The sequence below is a fragment of the Rhinolophus sinicus genome, linkage group LG01 (genome assembly GCF_036562045.2).
Source record: "Rhinolophus sinicus isolate RSC01 linkage group LG01, ASM3656204v1, whole genome shotgun sequence".
Lineage (NCBI taxonomy): Eukaryota > Metazoa > Chordata > Mammalia > Chiroptera > Rhinolophidae > Rhinolophus > Rhinolophus sinicus.
Genome location: NC_133751.1, coordinates 152260710 through 152276122, shown reverse-complemented (window position 1 = coordinate 152276122; position 15413 = coordinate 152260710). Strand labels below are relative to the sequence as shown.

Below are 15413 nucleotides of genomic sequence, written 5' to 3'. Positions count from 1 at the left end.
CTCTGTCAGAAACAAAGGGAGGTATCGAGAGCCCTCTGTTCACCTTTACCTGGGTTTACCCTTTGCACTGCTTCCTTGCTAGTTTGGTAGCTAATCAAAGTCTAAGTAACCTTATCTGTCAGGGTCATTAACAAAAGTCCCTCTACCTTGGTGATGTGGTATACATCAAAGGGACATGTTAAACCACCTGCATTACAGCATGACATGGGAGGACATTCCTTCATGATTTGTCAAAGAACAAAATAATTTATTTTACGTCCTCATCAAATTCTTTCAGCAAGCACAAAAAAGCTAAGAAATAAATTATGGTAACATTCTATTCCAACCACTTTGATAAGGCCAGGGTCCAGGAAACACAGTCAGGATTAAATTGCATAAACAAACTTATTCTTCTTTACTTTCACTCAGAAAGGAAAGCAATGTGGATGTCTCTTCTGGTTGCTTCACCAAATTCAAATGATGAGATGAGAGGCCTTGCAAAAAGGATGATGGAAACACTGGCGTGTGGCTCATCTGTGGTAGCAGGTGGGAAAAGATTAGCTGGCAAAAGCAAGATTATTCACAATGTCACACTTCATCAACCAGATTGTCTAGTGGGCCAGATAGAGGATGAAGAAGACAGTTGCTCAATTGATTGTATACAGGTTTTACTCCAATATTTAAGAAATAAGAGCTTGGCTTAAAAAAAAAAAATCACGCCATGTTATTTTTATTCTTTGGTGCGATAGCTTCAGTTATCCAGATGTATTCCTAACTATCAGGATACAATTTTAACTATGTCAGTTCATTTTAAATCCTTTCATCTCTAATTTTTTTAAACCGTGATTCTGAGTAATCTGTGATGTTTTTCCCCTAAGACACTCTACTTCCCTTACACTATTATGTTAATCAAACACCAACTATAGGCTAAAGCCTCTGCTAAATAAGATAATCATTATTTTAAGTTGGCACCAGATTTTAATGCCTTGAACACTTATCACTCCACACATTCTTAGAATGCTTATACGTCTCTCTAAACAACAATACTAGGGCCATTTCTGACTTAAACCATTTGGCAAGAAATTAACATATCTGTCACCAACAGGATAGGGATTTGGCAATGATTTCACAGGGTAAAATCCCGCAAGGGGTTTCCATGGGGCACCACCAATGTGAAAAATGCTGCTGGTGGTTTGCCAATGTGAGAAGCACAAGTTGGCCAAATACACCTGTCTTGTCCAGGTGTCTGCTTAAGCCAAGAACCCTGGGAGCATTTCTGCTCAATGAATATTTTTGTTAGAGAAATAATTGTAGGGTTCCCCAATTATGTATGTATTTCTTGTGCCAGAGTTGCCTGTGACCTTGAGTTAAAGTTCTGAGTTAGTGTATGTGCTTTGGGTTTCAACATCTTTGCAGCTTGGTGATATGCAGTTAGAGAATTTGATGAAAGAAATGAATGCTTTCCCCAGAAACATAGTGCACAGAAGCACAAACGCGTGCCAGCTATCTGCGGACTCCTGGTTAAGAACCTTTGCACTGGTGATTTATACTATTTCCCCAGCTTGGCTGAATTTGGTGAAATGATTCATTGTGAACATATTAGTTCAAAGTACCAAAGAAACTTGAGCATCTGTTCCCTTTACCACTAGGGTCATCCACTTCTGAGGCAGGCTTCTTTCTGGCTCCCTCAGTTTCTTCTGCCATGTATACCAAAGGGCCTCCTGGGGACATTCCTGACCATTTTAAAGGGTTTTTTTGTTTTGTTTTGTTTTAATTTCAGTGCTCTCTTGCCTGTCACATACTACCCTAAAACAACTACCCCAAACTGCCCTCATCTATAACTTTGTGACTTGGTGAGTACTTAACTAGAATGATTCTAGAATAAGTACACTTTCCCCCAAACAGTGTCTGCCTTTCCCAAAAGGTTGTTTGATTTGATTACTGCATTCCATTTATAATACCAATCAGCATTTAGCGAGCATCTACTATGGGCCAGATACTTTGTATCTATTCTCTGTAATCTTTTCCCAAACCCTGATAGTTTTAACAAAGGAAACTGAGGTTTCAAAAATCTAGATAATTTGCACAAGAAGCCTGACACAAACTTTCCCTGAGAAATATTCTCTGACCAGAACCACACTTGGGTTAAGTGACCTCTCGGCATTCACAGTACTTGGTTGATGTGTTTAACAGTACTTTCTACACTGTATCATAATTGCTAATTTACCTGACATTTTCTCACACTTGACTGAATATGTATTCCTGTGCCTGCTCTGTAAATGAATGGTCATAAATCTGGAGTCTAATCCTGGATCAACTACTAAAAAGTGGCCTAATTTTAGGTTTAGCTCTCTGGATCTCGGTTTCCACTTCTATCAAAATAAGGGGCAGGGCATAAGTAGTACAAATACCGTGTTTCCCCGAAAATAAGACCTAGCCAGACAATCAGCTCTAATGCGTCTTTTGGAGCAAAAATTAAATAAGACCCAGTGTTATTTTACTATAAGACCAGGTCTTTATATTATAATGTAATGTAATGTAATGTAATGTAATGTAATGTAATGTAATGTAATGTAATGTAATGTAATATAATATAATATAATATAATATAATATAATATAATATAATATAATATAATATAACATAACATAATATAATACTGGCTCTTATATAAGACCCGGTCTTACATAACATAAAACTGGGTCTTATATTAATTTTTGCTCCCAAAGACGCATTAGAGCTGATGGTCCAGCTAGGTCTTATTTTTGGGGAAACATGGTATGCTCTGATGCAATGCTGTCTCCACTACCTGGGAGTAAGTGTTAAAAGCCTTGGCTTCCATCAAAGGTTGGTGCCTCTAACGTCCTTATCCTCTTCTCGCACTCTGTACAAATTGCAAAGGTTAAATTAACTTAAGCCATGCTGACAAAGGGATGGATGGCTACTCCACTTACTAATGGGAAAGGGGTTCTTTATGACTCTGGATGGCTGGGGGAAACTCAAGAAGTTTCCATGTACCTGCCATTGAATTAATATCCATAAAAAGCCAGAACTTGGTTTTTAATGCTTCTTAACCCTAGACATTGATCATTACTTGGTCTTTGGCAACATGATATAATAAAATACATATGGACTGGGAGTCCAAAGTCCTTCCCTAAAGTTAACTTTCAGGATGTTCTTTTAGCTAGCAAAAGCAGAGATAACTGACCAAGAACATAATAAGGCTTTTAAAACTTGAAAATTGATCGAGTACCTATCGTAAGCCTATTTTTTGTACTCTAACAAAAGTACCAATGAAAAATTTATTTTACATGTTTGCTATTAAGCTAAAGAACAGTACTTACTCTAATTCCTTAGATGACTGACAAGACTTACCACATTGAGCGGAAAAAAGACCACACAAATGTGGAAGAATTTAGAATTAGCACTGCAGCACTGAAAGATAACATGTTTTTGTTTTGTTTTTTTCTCCTTAGCACTTACGAAGTTTCTCTTCAGTCTTTCAGAAAAATTCTGATAAAATAATAGAGTAGACTTGCCAGTGTATATATAAGGATATTTAAGGGATATGATATCCTTTTCCTTCAGAAACATCATCAGAATAGTCTGAAGGGAAAGGAACTTTTAAAAACATTTCCCTCATAAAATATTCTGAAGTGGACATCAGAATAAAAGATGGTCAAACTTTAGGACCATTCCCATCCAAGCACTGGGATCCTGCCAAAAGTACTATGTAGGAAATAAAGGAGATTTAAAAAATTAGAATACGTAGAAAAAAAACAATTTGGATGTTCTTTACACTAAATCACCACCTGAAGCAAGGTATAGATTTTTATTATGTGAGACAGAGAATACGTAGTTATGCAGCCTGCAGCTGACAATGCACTAAGCAGCAATTAGTAAAAATAATATAGAGTGTAAGATTAAATACCTAAATTTTCAAGTCTCAGTGAAGGTTCTACTGGCACAAATTAAAATGTGTTTCACTATAGAAATAAATCACACCAAACTCATACAGTGTTTTAAAGGTTGGAAACCCACTATCTGGAGAAGCTTCGCCATTCAAACAAATTTCACAAAAGCAGAGAGTCATGTTATTTATCCCCACCAATTTATCCAGTACTTGTTACCAATGTATATTTATCAAAAAGCACTTCTAGGTATACTACTATTAAAATAATTTTAAGTAATAAATAAATAAAATATATTTTTCAAATTTCTTTTGAAAAATCTTGTGGCCAAATCAATTAATGTGCTATTTCCAACTATCAGTTTGATACATAGGAAGTTTTAAAATAGCAATAAATCTGTGACAGAGATTGTTTCACAATTCAGACAAATTAGCATGTTTAAGTCATTAGGTAGAATTACACTCATTATGGTCCATAACATCATTGGCTCAGCAAAGATTCCCTGGACACCGAGTATGTCCTAGGCAACCTCTATAACGGACAAGTCCACTGTCTATGTATGAGACAGATGAGGATGGAGCAGACATGAATGACTGATGCCCACACTGTACAAAGTCACCATGGAGATGAAAAAATGGTAGAGCAAAGGCACAACTGGAAAATTTAAAAGTAATAATGGATATAAAATAAAAGAGCTCAAAAAAGTACATTTTACCACATCACCTGTGGGGATTTTGTGGCTGTTCTTCCAGTTGCAAAGATGAAAGGTATCTATGAAGCCCCATAGAATTTGAACCCTGATGAATGACTATGGTGACTGTCTTCTCTACTTGCCCCATCGGAACGGAAGGTTTCAGCTGCTCAGAACTACACGTACCAGCCATGACCTCCAATACATTCTTCATGGGTTTCTATTTTTGGAAAACATATGTCTCTTCCTCATCCATGAAATCTAAGATATTTCATCAAGATTCTCGAACTCTAGGCTTAAGCTGAACTTGCCTTATCCATACCAGGGTATCAAATCCGATGGTTTAAAAATAAGTAATATTTACTATCATTTATAATGCTTTTATGATGTGCCAGGCATGCACGCCATTTTATTTTCACAAAACCTCTTTGATATAGATAATTATCCCTAATTTGCAGATGAAAAAGATGAGGCTTACAGATTCCAAGTACCATGTCGAAGGCCACATGGGTTGTAAGTGGCAGACTGTATCTTGGAAGTGACACCCGGGTTGGAACTTGAACCTAAGCTCCTGACCACTATCCTATTCAGCTGCTTGAAATGCCATGTTGCACCATGAACGCACATAGCCAATACATAATAAAAGCACTTACCTATCAAAAAAACAAAATACATTTTCCTGGTTTTTAGGCATTCATGCATTGCCCTAAATCTACAAGGTTTTATTCTATTTAACAATCTTACCCAGCTTTGTCAAAGTAGTTCTTGGGCCTTTTAAAATGATAATGGGCAAAAGACGAAGATAATATGAAGCTTTTCCTGAACACTTTGGAATAATTCTCAGAGTATCTTTTGACACTAAATTTATGGAACCCATATTCCTTCAGATCTGCAAAGTTCTTCAGAATGGATGAGAATGTCTGTTAGTGGGTACAGTATTAGCTACCTTGTGCAACTTAACACATAACTGAATTAGTGAATTTTCAAAGATATATGGATTGATGGATGGGTTCAGTTGTCTTCCTTTTCTTGCATGTGATCTGCGAGAAATGCAAGGTGTGTACACATGCATGCATGCACACCTACACACACATGACTAAATGCATTTCTAAATGAATATGAGGATTCATAAGCTTGCATGGAGATGAAGGTTTGCCCAAGTCACAACTCTTCCTAGCTGGCATGTGGTGGGAGGCAATGAATCTCAAAACCCCAGGACTTGAGAATGAAATAAACCACAACGCCTGAAGTTGGCAAGAATCGGTATATGTCACCAATGATTAGTCAACTGCAACAATAAAAACGTTGGTCTGTGTATCTTCTGTGGTATACCTATTAGCGATTCCTCATTTCCTTATTAAAATAATTTCAAATTTGTGTTGATGGTTTAATATGACAGATTCTCATTGTAGCAAGAAAAATAATTTCTAATTGATCTTGAATTCAAACATGATTTTCAAAATCTTGAACACAAGGAAAACTAAGATAAATTTTGTTTTCTGTTCCTATGCTCATTGTACTAAGTATATGTATGTGTCAGAAGTTCAGTATACAGAAGTAGTATGGAGGCTAGTTCGCTCTCTCCTTTTGCCTACCAAAGACTAAATGATTTAGAATTTAACGTAAAACAAAGTGCATAAACTTGATTTTTGAGTTGCTCTTGGATAAGTAGCAATTATTAACTGTATTAAAAAACAATAAACATTAACATGAGAAAAGAATTATACAAAGCATAGGAAATGTATAAAAAGCATATAAAATTATATGCAAAAAGTATGTAATAGCAATACCACTTGATGTTAGGGAACAGTTTTATCTTTTGCAATAAGTCAGTGCAATGGTGGGAATAATGATCCTTATGACATGAAGAAAAGCCTAAACTGGATTCCACCTTGTTCAACAAAGCAGAATGATATGTACTATATTTTGCTTCCATGAAAGCAATTAACATTTTTAAAAACTATACATTAAAACTATAAATTTTAACTATTTGGAAAATTGGTTTATTTAGCATGGATTATTTTCCAACTGTTCTTGACCAAGTACAATATAATTGTTATGTTTACAATAATATAGAATAAAAATAAAATCTTTAAGATCATTTTACAATTTTATTGTACTTGTACTTTTCAATAAAATTGATACAATTTTATACTAATTCCAGAATAGATGATTAAAAATGCAGTCATTTGTTTTTAATGTTTCTTAATAAATGCCAGGATAAAATAAAAAAATATGACTGTTTTGAATACTCAATATTTTGAGCATTTTCTTTTCATGTAAGTAATTTTGTTCTTCTTTCTGGTTCATAGGCACCAGAAGATCAGGAAAAGGACAGATAGAGTGATAATACAACTTAAAACCTATACTTGCAGTTTTGAGATGACAACAGTTATTTGTAGATTTTAGACTCTGTTCCATACTAGACTGAGTACAACATGTTTGCCCTAAAATCTTTTCCAAGCTTACAGTATGGTCTCTAGTTTCAAGGGATGACAAAGACAGACTGGTAATCAGAAAGGAGGAAATTAATTTTTGAAAAGTCCCTAAAGATTCCTTTGAAGTCTGATACAACACCATTTTGAATCTTCAGGTACACTAACTGCACATATCCTTCAATGATTTCTTTTTACATCATTCTATTTACTTCTACTTCCCAATTTGATTTGAATTGTATCACACAAACACATTTTTCTGTGTACATTTAAATATCTAGACCGTGAATTTACTATGAACAAGCTACTGAGATTTGCATGTAAGTAGCATGGCTCAAGCTAATGCAAAAAAGACTTCAAAGTTTTGAGTGAATTTGCATAGACACATAAATTATCCAGGATGTTCAAAGCCATAAATTTGCTGCAGGACATATACAGCTTTCTCCTGGTTCGCAGAAGCACAATAATTCTCTTTATTTCACATTTGTCTATTATCACGTTTTCTCCAAGAATCTTCACAGGCTATCCATTGCCCCGTTTTTATTTCTATATTCAGAATGTGCTAACTGATAGTGGTTGCATTTACAAAGTTAATAGTATTGGACTGCCTAAATGAATTATAAACTGGGTTCATTCCTCCTCTCTATGCTCTGCCTAGAACAAGACAGAGGTTAGTTAATACAAACTATAGGCATGACTTGAGTTAAAAGTAAATTTAAAAATTTTTGTTTTTCAAAATTGTTGAATTAAATATGGTTGACCATAAGAAAGATTTTATTTGGCTGTTTGAAATATTATGTACATACGCATACATAATACATATTATATATAATGTAATATAGGCATATAAAATATAGAGGATGCCAAAAAAATGTATACACATTTTAAGAAACGAAAAACCTGTATTAAAATTGTAGCACTCAATATATACCGATAACAAAAGATGAATATAAGTCATGTGTATAGTTTTTTGGCACCCTCTATACATATACATATATTTCATAATATATAATACACACACAAATATATATAGAAAACAAAAATTTACAAACATGTTATTTGGATTACAGGACAGCATATTCTATTCAACATAAGAAGGAAACAATTTATTTGAAATATAACCCCGTTAGCTTCAGTCATTACTGAAAGTTTCAAAATGGAAAGAATTTAGAAAAAAATGGCAGTTTTTCCATTTTTATAAAACTCACACAAAGCATGAATTCCTTTTCCTAAATTAATCTCAGGATCCTAGATAAATGTCATACTGTCCCCATAGAGTGATGAAGAGTGAGAATCTGGCCCTGCATGACTACTACAAAGTAATTTCATAAATATTTGAAATGATTGTCCTTCACTGTTTCATTGGCCAACCTCCTATTCCGGTCTACCCTCCACCCACACCAATCCCCATATTAAAATAAAATACATTGTTGCCAAATGACCAAATCTTAATCAGGATAACAAAGTAACACTTTCTTTTCAATGCAAATAAAGTAATTATCTAAACATGAACCATTATCATGTAAGTTTTAGAAAATCCATTTTAAAATATTTTATGCAAATATAAAAGCACAAAGCAGTAATTCTGTGACTAAACATTATTTTGCTTCCTCATCTTTCCAAAATATTTTCATACACATACATCCTGTGATGTAGACAGATGGACACTTGGATGCAAATTAAAATAACATTATTTCCCATCAACACTGTAATTGCTGAGTTGATATATTTTAAAGTTTTAATGATATAAACATAGTCTGATCACACTTTAAGTTTACTTAAAATTATGTTTTGAGAATTTTAAAGCAATATAAACAATAAAAGTGAGTATACATTTGTTTGGTACAGGTCAGACTTTACTATGATGTAATCATACACTTTACAAAAGTGGGATATTTAGTGCATGGGGGGAAAACAGACTTTTGTCTTGCCTGTGACATTTATGAGTATCACTTTACAATCCAGACTTAACTCAAAGGAAATGTCATAGGAAGTTGAATGTGTTGAATTAAAATTAGTATCATCTGAAAATTCCCTAAGAAAATTAATAACAATTAGGAAAATTAAAGAAGCATTTAAAGGATGTCACCCCAAAATAAGAAATTATTTCTGATAAGGTGTTTAGCAATAAAATATGGAATGAAGACTCTCAAAACTGAATCCCTCTCCTAAAATGAAATGAAAATATAACTTATTTAAACTGTCCTTATGACGTCCTATGGGATATGAACAAAAGAACTCCATTATTTAATTCCAGATACCTCACAAGAATTGTAGGCTAGAAAATCAGTTCTTACTTAAAATACATTTCTGAAAAATGTGAAAATCCTCTAAAAATTTTAAGTCCTGATGTTTATCTAGATGTTTTAACCTAGATATCTCTCTGCATCAAAAACTTTCCAAAAAAATATAATTATTTAGAAGCCCAAACCCAGTATTTTCTCACATGAAATTATTCCATTTGAACAAAACACCCATGTTTCAAATCCAGGAAATACTAAGAAAATTTAAATAATAAACTAGTTAAGGGAAACCTGAAAATGGGGAACACCCTGCCAATGAATTAAAATAGCCAATCCTCATCAAGTGCCTTTTATAGAAATAAAATCAGGCGCATCATGAAATCTATCACCGTACCTGCATGCACTTTAAAGGACTACGGCACTCACGCTGTAAAATCTCCACTCTGAGAAATAAAGCACACTTCATTTAACTGCTGCAAAACACTGCTGCAGAGGAGCTCAGTACATTTTTGTCTGGCAACTGATCCAGCTCTCCACCAGCCCTGTGACCTTTGAACTCCCTTCTGCCCCCTCTCCTCTGCAGTCAAAGCCTCAGCTGGTCTCATTTGCATAAGGCTCAGGCAGCCTTCCAGCAGCTGAAACGGAATGCTGGGTAAGGAATTGTGGAGCTGCAGTTCTGCCAGAATACCTGAATCACCAGAGAGCTGGAATAGATGATGGGGAGTGGGCACCGACTTCACTGGGCTGGCAGCATCACAGCCCCCCAGGTCTATTAACGGTTAGTGTTTTTAACTCTTTGTTGTAGAGTCCTATTTCCCTGCTCCCCACCAAAAGAAGCTGTCAGCAGTGACTATGGTAACTAAGGAAACTCACATAGCCAAATACTTAATTTAAATACATGTGGAAGGCCAATTTAAAATTTTCATTAACTTCTCTTGTTTTTGGTACAGCTCATTTTTTTCCCGTTGGAATACATATTGCATGCATAATCAAGGACATAGGATATTTCTTTTTGTTGTGGTTTAAACAGCATTTTACAGGGATACATTTATTTTACTCACTATAAAAATATATAAAGTCACTATAGTAATTCCATAAAATGTTGAAGTGCCCTAAAGACGATCATCCTAAACGGTGTCCAAGAAATTAATCGTAAAGGATTTAGGTCGTAGGATGCCTTTAAAACAATACAGTAATAAAAACGTAAACCAAAGTTAAACTATGTATTTAAATCTAAAGATTCATATAGCAGTAATGCTTGTCTGTCTTTGGCAAAGACGGTCAATGTTGTGCTATTATTTGCTAGAATAATCTCTTTCCTCGTCTTCCTACATACAGCAACCTCTCTATTTAAAACATAAACTTCTCTATTACTCATAAACGAAGAAGTGGTTATTTTCTAGACACAGAAGGTCATGTGTAACATATTTTTATAAATACACATGAAGGCACATATTCTTTTCTAAATGATGCATTAGTGGAAATATGCATCATCCCATAATTAATCCATTCTTTTAAAAATTAAGCTAAGTTATTTTTTCTATTGATGAATAAATATCTATGAAATGAAAGGTTTCATGCAACAACATTTTCCATCAATCAATGAAATATAAAATAAAAAATAAAAGGCACAAAACAGATTAATATATATAATACTGTATTTGAATATAAAATGCATTGTTCTAGTAGACAGTATCACTAACATTTTGAAATTTTATTTAAATACTTAAATATTCTAAACCTTCCTCTTTGCAGTATGCCAAAAGATATCCATAAATTCTGAATGATATATCATCCAATTTATAAGACACAAAATCTATTGCAATAAAACATTTTGTTGCATTATAATACTGGGAAATAAATTTGAAGCTTTTGATTTGAGCTATTAGTAGTATCGTGTTTTATATTAAACATGCATATATAGGAGATTAGAAATTATTGGTGGAATTTTCTCTTACCCATAAATTTTTAAATAGGATAAATAACTTTTCAGTCTACTATAATCATATAAACATTTCTCTAGCACCTCTGACTACATCAACAATTTAATCACATTGGGCCAGTTCAAGTGCATCTTTCATATTACACACTGCAAATATCGTGCAAAGTTTTTGTTTAAGGCAAAACACACACCAGCCCATCCTAATTTAAATCCGATCAAACACAAGAAAGTGTTGGAGTAATTTATAAAATCACTGACCTGTTCAAATAGCTGTAGTCTTAGTCCTTGCAGTCTTTATTTATTAAAATCCAAAATAAATGGATTATCATTTTATAATATGTGTCAGCATCACCAAAGGCACTGGTTCTCCCTGGTTCAGCGGAATCTTCTTAAATTTGCCAGCCCTGTGTTTTATTGCTGGTACCGTATGCTTTATTGTTCAGCGACAAGAGCTTCACTCTGCACAAAGACTCATTACCTACTGCTAGCTGCACGGCATCAGCCTCACTGAGGCTGCCTATATGTGATCACATGGGAGTTTTGTCTGAGAAAGCCAGGCATGCCACTGACTTCACTGTGTCTGTGGATATTTTTATCATCTGAGGTCTGCTAGGAGGAAGAAATAACAGATTATGAAGCTGCTCTAAGTCATTAATGCAGCATAACTTATGGAAATCCCTTCACAACATTTTTTTTTTATTATAGAAAACGTTTGAGCCAGCATTCAGAAGAAGTTAACTAGATTTTATTTTAATAAGAGGCTGAATAATAATTTAAGGAAGGGGAACTAGCAAAAAGCTGTTTCCTACCTTCTGCTTTCTGAAAGTACTTTTGTACAAGTGTTATTAAAGAGCCTTGATCAACTGAATGATTTGACAGTATGTTTTAACCTTTAAATTGCTGGTGTCTCTTTTTCTTGGTGGAGGTTATTTTCTAAAAGGATAAGTGGCTGTTTCCTTTAAAATCTCCTCAGTGAAAATCTCAATCACTAATAGATAATATATAAGAATAAAAATAGAGATATTCTAATTACTTATGACAAAGTAGATGAGAGGGTGAGTCTTTTTTATTGATGTATATAAATGAGGTAGGTGATTAATTTATCTTCTAAAAAGATGACACATTCTTAGAACAGCTGACTTAAAAGAACAATGAAGATTTCAATTTAAAGATCTAAAGAACATGTGGTCCATATTAATTCTTAAAATCACAGTAACTTATTTTAGACAGCTTACCTCAATAAAGCATATGGTTTACCTTATCTAATTTCAATGTTAACAAGTAGTTTCAGAGCTGACTACTCAACATACACAGGAATCTTCTACTGTATAAATACTGAATTAATATAGACACACACACAAACACACACATACTGTGAGATTTTCTAAAAACATATTTTTAAATAAACACTTAAAAGTATTTCTCAGAGTTTGAAAATGGATTGTAGATTTCCAAATGAAAAAAAACAACACATTTAGTTATTGGAATTTGATGAAAAAAAAATCTCTTACTATTCAATAATCTGTCTAAACTGAATTGTAACTGAAAGCTAGATGCTTGTTAATCCCAGTGGAAATCTTGTGACAAATAATGCAATGTGCAACAAAGAACACAGAAGGAAAAGTCAGAAGCACCATAAATGAACATGAACAAAAGAAAACAAATTTTCTGTATAGTTAGATGTATACTATAGTTAGATATATACAAGTTTACATCCCTGGCCCCTCCCTTTCCCTATAATTTTGAAGTAACTTAGTTTTCTGCTGATTCTCTCCTTCCATTCAGCAACCATTTTATTTCACTGTTTTTGAAGTGATGATATAGAAATAGACATAGATATAGATATTTATCTGCTTAAGCATTCCATTAATAAATTATTTTTTTGCAAATAATTATAACTAAAATTTTTGTGTGTCAATTGAAATTTTAAAAAATTATTTAAAGCCAGAATAGGCAAGTGTGGCTAAAAAAGCCCAGTCTCTAAATACAATAATTTAATATTATTCTTTATAATATTTTTGTAGGGTTAGCACTGATTTAGAATGTTTCATGACTTAAAGCCTTTGGTGGGTTTTTCTTAACATTTAAATGTACTTGTTCCCAAATGCTCATGTTCATTTTCCCCTCTGCATACAAGAGCTACGCTAAAGCTCAAAAACCTTGGGGCATTAAAAGAAAAAACAACAACAACCAGACTGTTCCTGACTTATAGTGCACCTCTGGGTTCTTAAACATATGTACAGTCTAGCTAATATCTTTGATGATGTCATCATGTTTATGTACAAGGAAATAAACAAAAGGCAGCCATTTTTCTCTTACTGCATCACTTCAAAAACAGTGAAATAAAATGGTTGCCCAATGGAAGGAAAGAATCAGCAGAAAACTAAGGTGCTTCCAAATTATGGGAGAGGGAGGAGCCAGGGATGTAAAACTGGAAATAAAAACCACATATATGTGAAGTTTATATGAATGTATGTAAAAAAATAATTTACAATAAGAAAAAACTATAAATGCTAGGAATATAGAAATAGCTAGCAATTAAAACAAGCTATCAGTAATAGTGATTCTCCAATGGAAAGACAATAGTCTATAAACTTAATGTATTAAATGTAAGCGCCCATTAAATTCATTAATATTGAAAAAGATATTTAAAGGTAGACAACAGAGCTAGAAAGATCTAGAAAGAGACAGAATGATCATGAAATAGTAATATCTTTCCAGGTCTATTATTATCTTAAATGACCTTGGTGAGTTATTCTAGGATCTCATGCCTCAGTTTTCAGGTCTGCAAAACAGGAACAGAAAAGTCTATAGAAAACATGTCATGGAAATAAACAGCAATATGAATTCCCTAATTTGCTTTTAACCAAGCTTTGTCATCTAATATTGGTAAAATGAGAAGAAATTATGTAAGTCCTAATGATTGTTTAAAATAATTTTTAAATGCATTATCCTAAAAGCAGAGACAAATAATAAATAGATAGGACTTTGAGAGATAAGAGGTGATTTTTTTTTTCCCTAATACATGAGAAAAAATAGAAATAAATTTAGTAATTCTAAACAAATCTCATAAAATAACTTCAGGATTAAAACAAAATATACCTATCTTTCCAATCAAAATTCTGGAACTCTCTGTCAGAGACATGACAAGAGAATTGCAGCAGAATTTTTGGTTCTCACATTACACAATGAACAAGTTTGCCTGTGCTTATATAACTGTTTTATCAGCCAAGAGTTCTTTAAATTTGAAATTAATGAAAAAACACAAGATCACAACTTAAAGAAGAAAAATTCCATTCGAGATTAAAAGGACATTTTAACTTACTTTGTTATATTAAAAGCTGGGAATTGAAAAAATATATTTTGATTCTTACTATTGACTTCTTCTATAAGCTTACTTTTTCTCTAATGACTAAGAGCCATAATAGAATCATTTTTTTGCTCCCTTTTTCTACAAAATAACTAAGTCTTGTCAGAGGTGATCTAAAATGTTTATGCTATTTAGCTCATTCAGTAATGTGAACATAGACATGCTAAATGGATAAACCCTTGAACGTTTTACAGCATGAAGGAAGATGGAGAAGATTTACTGATACCATGACTTGTGTTTCCCAGAACTGTATTAACTGGCATATATACCAGTACCTCCTATTAGATATACCCCTTGAGTAGGCTGGATATTTTTGGTAAATTTCATCCAACTTTACAACCCATTCAGAGAAGTCAATAAGTTGGCCATGACAGCCTCAAAATCCAGGACTAATTCAATTCAATTCAATTCAACAAACATTTATTGAGCGGTTACTATGCAGCAAGCCCTGAGACAGTTACTAGGGATATATATATGTATACTGTTCCCAAGAAGATTACAATTTATGTAACTAAGTAAAAAAAATAAATTGCTGAGCATATTATTGGAGGGAGATAAAGTAGGGACATGTTTCTTAAAGTTTGACTATATATTGACTTAACATGCATTTTATGTATAATCAATACAATTTATTTTCAATATTGTTTCCTAAACTCAGAAAATTATTATAATTAAAAATCATTTATCATTTGTCAAATACATACACAGAATGGTTGCTAATTTTATGTTATCCTTCATGAAGAGGTTGAGTCTAATTTCCCTTACTTTTATTTTAAGCCACTCTTAATGATTTGCTTAACCAATGATTTGCTAAGAGGCTACAGAAGTAATGTCCTGGAAAT

The 15413-nt window shown here is 33.3% G+C and overlaps 1 protein-coding gene across 4 annotated transcripts in view; it reads right to left on the bottom strand.

Moving 5' to 3' along the window:
• Positions 1-15413, bottom strand: part of CSRNP3 (cysteine and serine rich nuclear protein 3) — a 192821-nt gene that overhangs the window by 85536 nt on the left and 91872 nt on the right. Inside the window, exon 1 of one of the 4 annotated variants that reach the window (XM_019727332.2) lies at positions 11460-11702. The exons of 2 other annotated variants lie outside the window; for them this stretch is intronic. The gene's annotated coding sequence lies outside the window, so the exon portion shown is untranslated. Of the gene's footprint in view, positions 1-9653; positions 9797-11459; positions 11703-15413 lie in introns of those variants that run through there. One more of the 4 variants, XM_019727333.2, reaches the window with a different exon arrangement.